The following is a 13,852-nucleotide window of genomic DNA, read 5'->3' as shown; positions in this document are numbered from 1 at the left end:
AAAGTGTGAAAAACATATTTTTTTTGTATGTGGACACGCCCACCAGTTCATTAAGTATGCTCGGTTTGCCTGGTGGGTGGTGATGGGTGTGGTGATCCACCCCAACTGAAGCCGCACCCACAGCTGTTGTTGTATGTCACTATATCACTGTTTTTTTCTTTGGCACGTTTGACTGTCAAGGTTTCAGCCTCCAGGAAGGCTATAGGCAATACGCGTGTGCATGCATGTGGAGGGGTTTTCTTTGCGTTTTGTATATTTTGATTTTGTTTTCGATTTCTGTTTTGCATCAAGAGTACATAGCCTTGATTGATTGATTGATTGATTGAACATTTTATTTCACAGTATGTTGGCCACATTTCAAACGAAAGCAAGTCAATACTGTTACTTGTGGGCGATCCATGATAAAGCATTACACTTCCATCTACTACAGTAAGTCCTTGCCACAGCCAGCTCAGTTTCAAATCTGACCCAAGGCCCTTTTCGGGCCATGGCCCCCAAAATATTCATATTTGAACTGCGGACCCCCCACCCTGACAAGCACCCCCCAGGGTAGTCCCAGGTCCGACCCACAGGTTGAGAACCACATGATCTATAATCGAGAAAGAAAGACAAATAGCATAGGAAGGCCTCATTTTCAGTCTATTTGAAGCCATGGAATGGATTCAGGTAGCCTCTAAGAAGCTGCAAGGCATACTTCTATTTATGCATTGGAGCATGATTAGATGTGAGTGCAGGGAGTGTTACTGACTGCTGTTATGTGGAAACTAGATAGTGTCGTCTCAATAGGAATGTGTAAGTGATTGCATAGTGTTCAAGGCTCAAGGTACATATATTTTCAACATTCTGAAATGCTCATTGAATGTAAATTAGCTTCCCATGAGCTACTCATTAAAATGTCTTATGTGGGTGTCACAGGCTGTTATATTCTCAGTTCAATATGAGCACCACGTTTTAGCCACTGCCGCTCATAAGTGCTCTCGGAGTGCTGTTGAAGTTAAATTAGTACCACTTATCTTTCTTGGGATGGGAGGAGGGGAGATTCTGGTCTAATCATCAATTTACATTAAAGATGAGGCACTGCAAAAGTACTAGAACTCTATATTAGAACTGTATATTAGAACTCTGTTCTGTTGTGCATCAGCAAGGCCCTGGATATGCAGTATATTATTGTATTATTTGTACAAAAAGGACAAGTCCGCGGGTTGATGGATGGACTGGCATATTGGATGAGCTGATGGATTGAAGATGGACTCCATGGTACTGATAGGATATAGGTGAGCTGATGGATGGATAGATGATGGACTGGAGGGACTGGAGGGACTGATGGATGGGATGGGATAGATGATGGACTTGTGGCATGGATGGGTTGATGGATGGATAGATAGATGATATAGTGGTGGGATAGGTTGGCTCCTAGACAGATTGATAGATGATGGACTGGAGGGATCGGTAGACTGATGGATGGGTGGATAGATGATGGACTTGTGGAATGGATGGGTTGATGGATGGATGGATAGATAGATGATATAGTTATATAGAGACAGACAGATGGATAGATGATGGACTGGTGGAATAAGTGGACTGAAGGATAGATGGATATAGAAGATGGATCGATGGACTGGATGTTAAAGTCAAACAGGTGGACTCAAGTGCTGGAGGCACGTGGGAAGACAGACAGACAGACAGACAGACAGATGGACAAGCTGGTGGGCATACAGACAGACAGACAGACAGACAGACAGGCAGGCAGGTAAATGCACTGGTGGGATGGTTGATGGATCTTTAGATGGACTGGTGGGGTGGGTGACAGGGTGAGTGGATGGATTGACTAGTGGGGTGGATCGGATCCTCAAGAAGGAACTGAAAACTGCAGTCATGCCAGGAGATGCTAACATCGCTGGTAAAGCAAGCTCAGAGACTGGTGAGAGAACCACATTTGCGTGTGTATAGGAAAAAAAGTATAACACAATAAACCAGTGAGATGGAGAGGGGAAGACTGATCCAAGGTTGCAGTAAAATATTCATTCAAATGAGGCAAAGTGTGGCACAGCATAAGAATAACCTGTCTTTAAAGATTAACATAACCCTTGGAGGTGTTATTGTATCCACATAACCAAGTCAAGACAACCACCAGGCGTGGAACAGCTCTCCCTCTCTGTGAGTTACTGCATAAGTCCCTCAAATTTAGTAGCACAATCATGAGTCTCCCATTCGCTCTCCGGAGTCACAGAATCGCTTTGCATTTTAAAAAGGTCAAACACTCAGATCTCTGCCAGGAGGAATGGAGAGGAGAAATAATGTCTTTCTGCAGAAATATGCAGTCACACATTACTGATCCTTTCAAATACCTACAGCATAGTGGATGGATTAGAGGGGTTTGTGTGTTTGACAGTCAGCCTTGAACAACTGCTGTATTAACAAAAGCAAATCATAATTTCAAATCACAGCATGTTGAATAATATGTTGGTTTATTAGTGCTGTGCTGATTGCATACAACAAGACTCTTGGGATGATGGATGGGTGATGAGAACGCGGCACTTGTTTCAATTGGAAAGACCTAACTTTTGCTGAGCGACACAGACATTTATGACATTATCTCTCATCATCGCTTTATCCTTTTAGTAAGGAGACAAATGAATTGTTTACATAAATGTCTGTTTGTGCATGCTGCCATATTGTATAGCCTTGTGTAAACATAACCAAGTCAAGTCAAGGCTGTACTGACCAAACATGACCATATATAATTATAGGCTATAATTTACAAGAATGACGTTCAGGTGGTGCATGGTAAAAGTTCTGCCCACCACTGTGGAGATTGGGGTTTGATTTCTCTGCGTTGATTCTGGCTCAGCAGGGCGCTCAAACCCATCCCCATGGGCCACACCCTCCTCCTTGCTGCACTAGTGACTCCTAGAGGTTACAGCAGGGAGCAGAACTGGAAGGGATGGTGTTTTTTTGAGTGTTGCAGCCACTCCATTACGGAGCTTTGTGTCCCCCTGGGTCTCTGGCTGGCTGGCTGTGTCCGAGCACGGAAATAGCGTTAGTATACTATGGTACTGTGCTAGGTTGTTAATACTACAATGTTGGATTGGGGATGTTGTTCCATCTGTATCGAGTTGGTTCCATAATGTTCTACAACTGCTCCCACTAGAACGGCTCACAAATGTTCTCCAAGGAGACATGGATGGATTCTTCTTGGTTTGGGCCCCAGTTGTGGAATACATGGGAGTAGAATACGCAGAAATATTATCAAGAGGTTTGGCAAATTAAGGAACCATTCATGTTAAGAACAAAGGCTTTATGATTTCGAAGACTAGGCCTACATGAATAATTATATAAGTAGTAAGAGGAAGATGATGTATGGACGTATGTATGTATAATGCATGTAGTTATGTTGCTTAGTCTGTATACATATACGTGAGTCATGTATCAGTTTGTGCAGAAATTAAAAATAAAATGATTGAAAGAAAGGAAATAGCGTTTGGTTGGTTTTCACAACCAAGTGTCACTGTTGCGCAGTCTAACACACACACACACACACACACACACACACACACACACACACACACACACACACACACACACACACACACACACCCCCCACATATTAACTGTATGATGATTTTGGGTGTGACAGTACAGTACAGTGACAGTAAAGTATACAGCAGAGGGACCCCCTGGGGACCCCCACATGGTAATTGTCATTTCTCTACCGTTTCGGACGTGGGGCGGCTCGCCGGAACCAGGCCGGCACCCTGGGTGCGTTCCTGTGGGTCTGGAAGTTCAGGGGACCCCTGGGGACCCCCACACGGAGTTGCACCACTCACTTCACACGGGTGTGATTTTTGTTTTTTACAGTTTATGGTTCCTCTGAATTGTCAAAGACCAAATTGGGTAGACAATCTATAAACAACCAAAACAGCTGGTACAATAATGATGTACCTGTGTTTTTATCAACTTATTAGTAAAGTGATTATGTAGATGAGAATGGAATCATTTTGCCACGTAGTAATTAATTCAGTGTGCCACTTTATTGTTTTTTTCATCATACATATGTCATTATCCTGTGATGTAATGTAACACCTTATTACATTGACACAAGACATTGGCATATTGTTTGGCAATAGTTTAATTTAAATAATTGATAAGCTCACAATGCGTCACATCGCGCTGCATTATGAGAACAGCTATTTATGCAGATAATATATTTGAAAAATATGCCCTGTTGGTCGTTGGTTGCCATTTTTCATGTAATATTTGGGTTTATTCCCACTGGAGACGGGCAGTAGTCATAATGTGGAGCTCAGACAAACTGACCAGAAATACTTTCAAGAAGATGAAGCACCGTTCTCCACATGCACACACGGCACATGCACGCACATTTCCACATATGACATATCTTTCTATAAATCCAGGAATATGTGTATGTGTCTGTTTGTCTCTCCGTCAATCTGCTTCTACGGCAATCAAAATCATGACATTTTAGTTGACAATTGAGTCATACAGTCAGTTAGTGGCTTGATTGATTGATGAATTTATTAACAGATTGGAGAACACAGTACAGTACATTTCAAGCACAACTCAATACAAAACTGTTAACTGTGGACGACACCATAACGTATTACACGTGTTTACAATAGGGCCCACCATGTTCAATTCATCATAACAATTAGAGACGTACAAATATACTCTATATAGCCAAAAACAGGAAATCATATCATAGAGGAGGTAAAAAGGGGAAAAAAATATATATACAGTGAGGGGAAAAAGGGGTGTGTGGGGGATTCAGGTTTTACGGGGGCCAGTTTCGAATTGCAGCCGTCCGTATGTACCCATATGAGAGCGGTTTCCACCATCTGTTCTCTCCCTTCCAGGTAGGATTGCATCCAGCTCACTGATGTGCTATCAAAACCAATTGATTTTAGCTTGTTTACCAGTATGGAGTGGTTCAGTGTCAAAAGCCTTTTGGAGGTCCAGCATGACCATGTCGCAGTATTTGCCAGCATCCACCTCTTGTTTGATGTGGTCACTCAAAGAGAGTAGGCATGTATCAGTGGAGTGGGATGTTCTGAAGCCAGATTGGAATTTGTACATTCATTTATTTGTGGCAAGATACTTTTCAACCTGTTCATAGACTATTTTTCCATTACTTTCGAGATGGAGCTTAGAATAGAAACAGGGCCAGTTGCCGGGGTCTAATTTGCTCCCTTTCTTGTGCAGGGGGGGTTACTTTGGCCAGTTTGAAGTCTTGGGAGTTGTTTGATGGAGAGGTTTATTATGTGGGTGATGATTGGAGCTATAAGATGGCTGAGTCTCTGAGAAATTTAGAGGGAATATAGTCATGGCCAGTGGCTAACATGTCATACCACTGTTAAGGTCCTCATAGTGATAGGGAAGGGATACAATTTCCATATGTGGCATATGTGGCCAATAAGTGCAGTGACAGAACCTTTGCTAGGACCTTCACTCTGTTCTTTGGCATCCCTGCTACCTGCAAAACCCCTCGCCAATAATGGACATTACCTAAACACAAGCGGTCTATTTTATATCCAAGCTGTGAGGATTTATGAGAGGTTGATACGTTAAAACCTTAGTGAGAAACACTTCCTCCGTCAAACGAAAAAACCCACTTCCAAAACAGTCATTTCCCTACACCACTCATTAACAATTAACATCTGGTGTATTTCCTATTATTTATTTTTTACAATGTACACAAGTCACATTATCACTTTACAGAAGCTCTCAACATCTGCGTATTTGCTATAACACTCAAAATCACATTACATTCAGTATTGCACTGTTTCGACATGGAAGGAGTAATAGAAATGTTTAATTCTCACAGGAGATGGAACACATGACGTTATGTTAATTCATAAATGAGCAATTCTTGTAAACATAACAGCCATTCAGAAGTGACAGTCAGTATGTTCATGGTCAGGATGCCTGTTTGTTCAGTAAAGGGGTCTCCCCAGCTCATTACACTACACAGAAAAGACATTTTCATGTCTGGACATTTTGTCCAATCAGGGGATAACCCCCCAGAAAGATAATTTATTCAATGTAATAGTTTTCCAATTCCAATTTTGTCTTTATTTATTTTCAAATTTCAATATCCATTATAAGTTATCTCCTGATTGAAAAAAATTGGAATCCGTGATGGAATACATTTGGTATCCGAGCTGGAGATGGAGATAGACCCCCGCTGCCTGCCTTTTAATCGGTAGTAATACTAATACAAAATAAATATAATAATGAAGAAATAATAATTTATCATTTACACCACCTTTAAACTAAACCAAAGTACCTATAGTGTAGTACTAAAGTGTCGTGCTTGACTAGTGTTGGGAAAACTCTGTGGGAAGTAAAGCAAGCAGGAATTCCAAAGATCCCTTCTGCCATCTGCACCATGTTATATGGCAGGGCGATCTTGGGTGAATGAACGGAAGTCCCACAAGCATTCTGCCCCTGAGAATGGGCCATAAAAGGAAACAAGATAGATTGCATGTTTTAAACATGACATCAAACTGCAGCTGCAGACAGTGCTGCTGCCTTATAAATGCAGGACAAGAAAGAGATGAGTGAAGATGAGCAGCAGTGAGTGACCATATCTAGGCAGGCTACCTACGGTATCTTTATTTCGCAATTCGCGCGTGCGCGCACACACGCACGTACACGTACACAGCACACGGATCGAATAGATTAGTTAGGCTGTGAGTCTGTCTGTGAGTGTGAGACTGTGAGTGCATTCATTTTCACACAAGGAGCATCGACATAACACATGCCACCATTTGTTTTGTAGTGTCAGTGATGATGGTACACATTTTTTTTTCTTTTTCTCAGCATCATTTACAAGCTGCAAGGCAATTAAGCACATCATCAGACATCATCACTCAGTGTAAATTGTGAACCGAACTGCTTTCTCGAAAATGTCCACTGACTGTCCCACCACGACCATCATCAACAACTTCAACGTGTAGCTAGCCTACTCTACTGTATGTAGTGTGTGTGTGTGTGTGTGTGTGTGTGTGTGTGTCCGTCCGTCCGTGCGTGCGCGTGTAAGCGAGGTGGCCAAGGCTCCGCCTTATTCAAAAAGCGAGAGGAGAAAAAAAAGGGAAAAACAAACTGATACACACCTCTCAATTCTTGCAGGAGGAAAGAATAGCAGTGTTTATGAACCGTTTTAGTAAACAGTGGGATAACCTGACAACATCGAGAGAGCAAAGGCTAGTTGTTTGTTTTGGAATAAAAAAAAGAGAGACCAGAAACGGTTTCTCTGTGGCGGAGATTGTCCCGTTTCGGATTTAAGTTTTTTTTTTTTTTTGTATTGCCATCTCAAGGTGGATCATTATCTTATCGAGATATATGAAGTGCGGTGTCCGTTGAGCTAATCTCGGAGCACGAAAGCCGGCGTTTGAACTCCCAGTAAACAGCCACAGTCGAGAGGTAGGATTTAAGAATTAAGATTATTGCACAAGGGTGGTGAAAATAATTGTGTGAGTGAGTGTGTTCCACTGCTGGGGTACTTTGGAAAGCTGCACTCGCATCTCATGTCCATGTGTGCCTGCGCCATCACCAAGCTGGACGATAAAGCCTCATTTGTACGCCGTGGTACAAACGGTGTCGCTGTCGTCGCATGTTCTTGTCGGCAAGCGACATATTCATTCGTAATTAAGTTTAACAGCAGCTGCTGTGTGGGAGTGTTTTGAAGACCCTTGCGTTATTGCGTAGCATTTCTTTTAACTCGTCGTTATGATGTGTGATTGAGTAATCTAATCTTCATGAAGTCTAGTCAGTAGTTATTCAGTCAGTCAGTGTGAGCCTGTTCTGGGACTGGAAGTCAGCGAAGGGAACACGTTCATGAACTTGGTTCTTTTCTATTTGGTGTGTGCGTGTGGTTTTTACCCATGCACACATAACGATAGTGGGTTTGGAATAGCAAATGAAGCCAAGCCTTAACAACAAATACAGGCACTATGATGTATTTGTATCTTTTAAGTTGCAACCTGTGTGTGTGTGTGTGTGTGTGTGTGTGTGTGTGTACAATTTCCATTTAAGAAAGTTTGGTATTAACTTATCAAAACATGCTTATTTGGCTGACTTGAATGACTAAAAACAATCAAATAGGCTGATAGTACAACTGGTGGACAACACCAGGGCCAAGTGGGAATTGCTTTAAAAAGACAAACCTTCATACACATTATTTTCCCCCCTCTGTGTATATGGAGTCTGAAGTGGAAGAAATCTCTGAAAAGTGGAGGAGTACTCCTTTGTTTGACCAGTGAAGGGGTGGGGACTACTGGCTGTATGCAGATGTGCTGCTGCTGGCAGTGGACATCTGCTCCCCCCCATGGGCATTGTCACCGTGGAACTATGTTCAACGGTCCGACCCTCAGAGAAAAGGGCCCCCCTCCCATATTAATGATATGCTGACTGTGACGTGCAACCTCTTTTCTGCACAGAGCTGGGAGATGAAACACCTGTTTTAAGCTCTGACAATTGACAAATTAAAAATGTCTCTCAGTTGTCTTCATAGCCGGAGATGGTGGTCAATTATCATGAATGCGAGGAAGAAATATGCGAAATACGTGCAGATGAGAGATGACTAATTGCTTTTGTATTGGCTTTGTTGGTGAAAGCTCACCGTTGTTATGGCATACACTATGACTATGCAGTAACTGTTTTCTTTCCCAGCACTTGGTTTCCTCATCCCGTGTTTTGTGAACTGTCACCCGCCTTCCAACAGATACAGGAAGACTCCTCCTTCCATGATGCCTACATCCCTCCCCAGTCCCCTCCACAACCAACCAACCTCCTTACTACACACCTCTCTCCCCCCATCCCCTCCCTCATCTTCTGTCTTTCAGCTCCACTGGGAGCTGAACTTCCCCTCACGTCTTCCCTCGCCTTTTATGTATTCAGAATCAGATATGAAAGTGAAGAGTTGTCCCCCCCCACCCCACCCTGAGGCAAATGCATCACACATATGGAATCACAATGTACATGGCAGCTCCTATCAGACCTTTTGATTTATCACCAACGCCCGGGAAATGCAAACCAGCACTTTAATATTTATGACATTGTGCACACAGGACGCACTTGTTGGTAGCTAGTGCTGGGGAAGTGTGTGTGTGTGTGTGTGTGTGTGTGTGTGTGTATGTTTGTGTGTGTTGGGGGGGGGGGGGGGGTTGTGAAGAGACCATTTTGCCTCAACAGATGCTCCCCAGTGACTGGTGGAATCGGTGAACTGTGATTACGAACATGATTTGTGTTTGTAGGGAGCACTGTTTTACATGGCTCGTCTCCTACTTGCAAGATGGGATCATCTTGTGCGCCTGTGCTGTCTTATACTGTAAGTCAGCAGCCAGCTGATGGGAACGTGAGTGCGCCGATGCAGGAAAAGATGATGATGATGATGGCTCCTGAAAGCCCTGGTGCTGCCTCTTCCTTTGCTCGCCACCTGTTCCTATGGTGTGCGGTTGTCTTTGTATTAGCTGAGCTGCGTGAATCGTGATACGTAATGTTGAATGGAAGTTGTACTTTACTGTAGTATACTGTTCATAGTGGTGTGTGTGTGTGTGTGTGTGTGTGTGTGTGTGTGTACAGTACCCATGTTGCTGTGTTCTACATTTTTTATGGAGAGTAACCAAAGCGAGTATAACCAAAGATATTGCAAATGCACTATTATTTATGTAGGATATTCACTCTTACTTATTTTTTTGTTGACTTGTTTATTCCTTAAGGGAATTTGAGTCCCTATTCATTACAATGGAGGGGGTGGAGCGGAGCGCTGCACTTCCTCGTCCGCGCTGTTGTGATCGCCACTTTGGAATACAGTACTTTTGAACACTGAAGTGATTACACCGTTTTAAAGTAGATTTTCATGACAAGCAAGTAGCAACTCAGCGGGCCTGCGCAGTGGCTGTTCAAAGGTAACTTTAAACACGGGCAATGAAGCCTGAAACACGATCCCACAATCCCGGCGATGAAACTGTTAATTTCCCAGCTGTTTCATAAAATAGGCCTGGTCAGAAAAGTAACTGATGAACATTTTTGAGGGGCACTAGCCCCTCCAAGGCATGGCTTTTGAAGATATGGCAGCCAAGTCTATGGGATTTGTTTAGAGCACTTATGACGTAAATCTTGTGCCAGCCAAGTCTATGGACTTATTAGAATAATAAGTAGATATTAGAATATTACAATGTTTGTTTAGATCACTTATTAAGTTATTACGTAAATCGTTGGCCAGCCAGGTGTATGGACTGTAATGTTAGGTCACTAAATGACGACGTAACACTTCATATGAGTGTGAAGCAGACTACTAGAGTAGACACTAGACGGAGAAAAAAAGAAAAGGCAATATTAATTAATGATTGAATTGTGTTTTGACTGCCCATCTGAAGTCAAACACAGCAATGCAATTTCAACTGGTTAATATATTCTCAGTACCTAATTCTCCATTTAACACAGTAATTTGGACGCTGTTGAAATAGCTCTTGTGAATTCTACGGAGAATTCCCGTAATGGCAAAGCCACTAACGCCTTCTAAAGGTTCCCATAGGAGCTGAATTGAGAGGATTTTACTAGCCTGTGATTGCGCTATGCATTGTCAAGAGGAGGTAATGGGTGTGAAATTACAATATGCCATCTGCCAAGGGCCCAAAACGTACAGCCTAATGTCAATCACTCAACCAGCTCTTAAAAATTACAGAGCGAGGAGGATGTAGGCCTTTAGACCTTGGGATGTAGCTGCAGTTTTTCCTTTTTAAGAGACTTCCCCCCCCCTCCAGTGTCTAGTTTTTCTGTGTTAAGACTTGGCCATCACTCAACAGTTCTCCTGCTATTGAATTTAACACACTTATTCCTCAGGTGCATAGAATTAACAAGGGGAAACGCAATTCTCATCTCAGATCCTGTCCCTGAGGTAATGCTTAACTTTGCCTTTAAACTAAAATATTCCTGTCGAAGAAATTCTATCATTGGAGTGATGAGTAACGTGAGGGCATGGTGCAACCTGTGACTTCAGCAAGGGTTGTGTTTGAACTATGTGGCTGGTGGTACTGTTGTCTCAAAGAATGACTTTTCCTTTGCATGTAGCCTAAATGAAGCTTTCTCTTGTTCTCCAACACCTGGCATAGCTTGCTGTGTGTCTGTTAAATTTTTGTCAAGTGTACAAATGGTGTTTGAGATTGGGAAGATGAAGAACGATGGTTTAGAGAAAAACAAAAAGGATAGGGAGGGGGACTAGAGATGGATTACAGCAGGTGTCTAACTCTGTTCACTGATAAGGTCTGTTTGCCCAGTGCTGCCTCAAAGATACTGGCTGACCTGAGCCTCTCGTGGGTGTGTGCGTGCATGCATTTTCTTGTGCATCTTCCTCAAGTGTGGGGCCAGTTTTTGTTACTATATTTACATTCCTTGCTACAGTTCTACTGCTCCTGTCACATATTGTGTTTGTGTACACAAACCGCCATGGGCTTATATTCCATGTAATGTAGAATCAATACCAGCTATGATCCAAGTTGGCAGTGGACCAGTGGTTTACTGCTTTTAATTAAGCACTTAAGCTCTATTAAAAGGTTTTCTAAAATAGCCTATCTGAGATTGTAGATCTGCTATTTTGAAAATATCTGGAAGGTAAAAAAAGGTTTTTGAAACATTTGAGCCTATGCCCAAAATAGGGATGCCAGGGTGAAAGTGGTTAAACAAATACACCCTGGAGGTACAAACCCTGCACGCACCAGCATCTGTGACCTTGACCTTTTTGACCTATAACAGTATCATCTCTTTGGGGCAGCCCGTCCTGACCATTCCCACCAAGCTTTCTGAAAATATGGCCATCTGTTCTCGAGTTATTTTGAATTTGAACTTGATTGTGACCTTGACCTTTGGGTTTTTTTTCTCCGGGAAAATCAGCTCAGCCATTCTCTATTTATCTCGCTAAGACAGGACTGATTTCAACATAGTTACAATTCCCGCTCAAATCTGGGTATTTTTTGGATATAATTCGATAATGAACAGTTTTACTGATATCAGCATTGCATGTATGTTGCATCTGTTCATTACTGCAACCTGTCGTTGCTCAGCATTAGTTTCCTTCATTGTGTGTCTTACCATACACTCCATTCTCAGTCCCCTGATGTGTGATGAGTGGGAACTGGAAACGGCTCAATTTGGAAGACAACAAAATAGCTTTATTTTCCAATAATCCCTGGGCTCCTGAAACCGACGAACATTCATCTGTGCTGTACGCTCAGCCGTTCATGCTTGCGCGTCAGTAAATTATTTACCTTGCAGCTGTGGGATTGTGGTGAAGGTTGTTTACTGTCCTCCTGTATTTATGACGGCAGGAGTTTGCTCACATCGCTGGGCTTGCTAATGACCTCCCACCTGGTGTAAAGCACTGCACTACGGAGGGCCATTCATTCCCGTTCTTTAATGACTGGCCCGTCTCCCCTAAAAGATGGACTAATTGCTCTTAATTGCATGTATACGTTCATTATAGGTGGAAGGATGATGGAGTACTGAGGGGGCAGAGATGATGACCTAATAGGGAGGTATTAAACTGTAATATGTGGAATGCATGTGTTGTACGAGCACGTGTGGTTTGCCCATGGAAGAATAAATGACTGATCTTCTCTCCTAAATCTGCACCCTCCACACCTGGCAGAAAGTGTCTTACAGACCTCGGGAGATTAGAAATCAATACGCGTGCGTATAGGTTTTTGCATGTAAGAAATCAATAGAGGCACAATGTGTGCGTGCGTGTATAGGTTTTTGCATGTAAGTGTGTACATGTATGTACACACGCGGTACAGTTCTTGACTGCCTGCACTTCACATCAGGGCAGAGAGGAGGCTTTCTGTAAAGCATTGTTATAAAACCAACGCTTTTGGCTACTGCCACTGCCAATGCTGTTCATACTGAAAGGCTTGAAGTGAGAGAGAGAGAGAGAAAGAGAGTGCGAGGAAGGAAGGTTGAGAGCAAGAAAGAATGGCAGAAAAAAGTGAGAAAATAGGTGGGGAGGTGAGCACTGCTCCCACCAGTTGTGCTGGCGTAGTGTTCAACTCCTGATGTGGATTAGGCACGCACGTGCACACACACACGCACACACACACACACACACACACACACACACACACACACACACACACACACACACACAGGGAATGTACAGTCAAAAGGTATTGTTTTATTTCCTCCTTTCTCTCTTCCTTCCTTTCCACTTTCTCTCCTGCATAGTGTCAACTTAAGCAAGTCAGAGCGAGGAGGTTGTGTGTGTGGAGGGGGGGCTCCATTGTGCCTGCCCCCCCCCCCCCATTCCTGTCCAGCTGACATATACTTGTGTCAGGAGGTTCCATCCTGCTGATGTTGGGAAACTAGTAAACTGAGAGAGACATCTAAAATGCCGAAGTGGGCCCCAGCCAGCAGAGAGATGGCTCTGTTTGTTGGCTCGTTCTGCTGAGCAACACTTCAGAGAGAGAACTTTTGGCCCAAATTTGCTGACGGAGGGAGAATATAGAAAAGTGTCGGGAGTTGGTATTTTGGGAGTCACTCCTGGGCGAGCACATGTCGCTTTGCTCATTGTGCGGCTGTGGCATTGACATTTGGATGTGGTGCAGTAAAGGAGTTGAGAAACGTTAAAAAACAACAACAAATCTAACAAAACAACCTTCAACTCAAGGCTGTTAACTTGCAAACAGTTTTGCCGCTGCTTACAATTCTCTGAAACCACAGACATTGAACTATCTGAACGCATGAATATGCATGATAAGCCTGCTTTTCTTCTCTGCCCTCCAAGCTGTATTTTTTTTCCCTCCCACCCAGAGGACCTGTCATGCTGTTTGATTGGCCC

At 43.1% G+C, this 13,852-nt stretch overlaps 1 protein-coding gene across 2 annotated transcripts in view; it reads left to right on the top strand.

Moving 5' to 3' along the window:
- The window catches only part of LOC308328519 (C-terminal-binding protein 2-like), a 242,381-nt gene that overhangs the window by 145,863 nt on the left and 82,666 nt on the right, over positions 1 to 13,852 (top strand). The window contains exon 1 of one of the 2 annotated variants that reach the window (XM_080782397.1): positions 7,139 to 7,443. The exons of the other annotated variant lie outside the window; for it this stretch is intronic. The gene's annotated coding sequence lies outside the window, so the exon portion shown is untranslated. Of the gene's footprint in view, positions 1 to 7,138; positions 7,444 to 13,852 lie in introns of those variants that run through there. 2 annotated transcript variants of the gene reach the window in all.

The sequence above is a fragment of the Protomyctophum bolini genome (genome assembly GCF_963924005.1).
Source record: "Protomyctophum bolini genome assembly, chromosome: 14".
Lineage (NCBI taxonomy): Eukaryota > Metazoa > Chordata > Actinopteri > Myctophiformes > Myctophidae > Protomyctophum > Protomyctophum bolini.
This window is presented reverse-complemented; position numbering and strand designations above follow the sequence as displayed.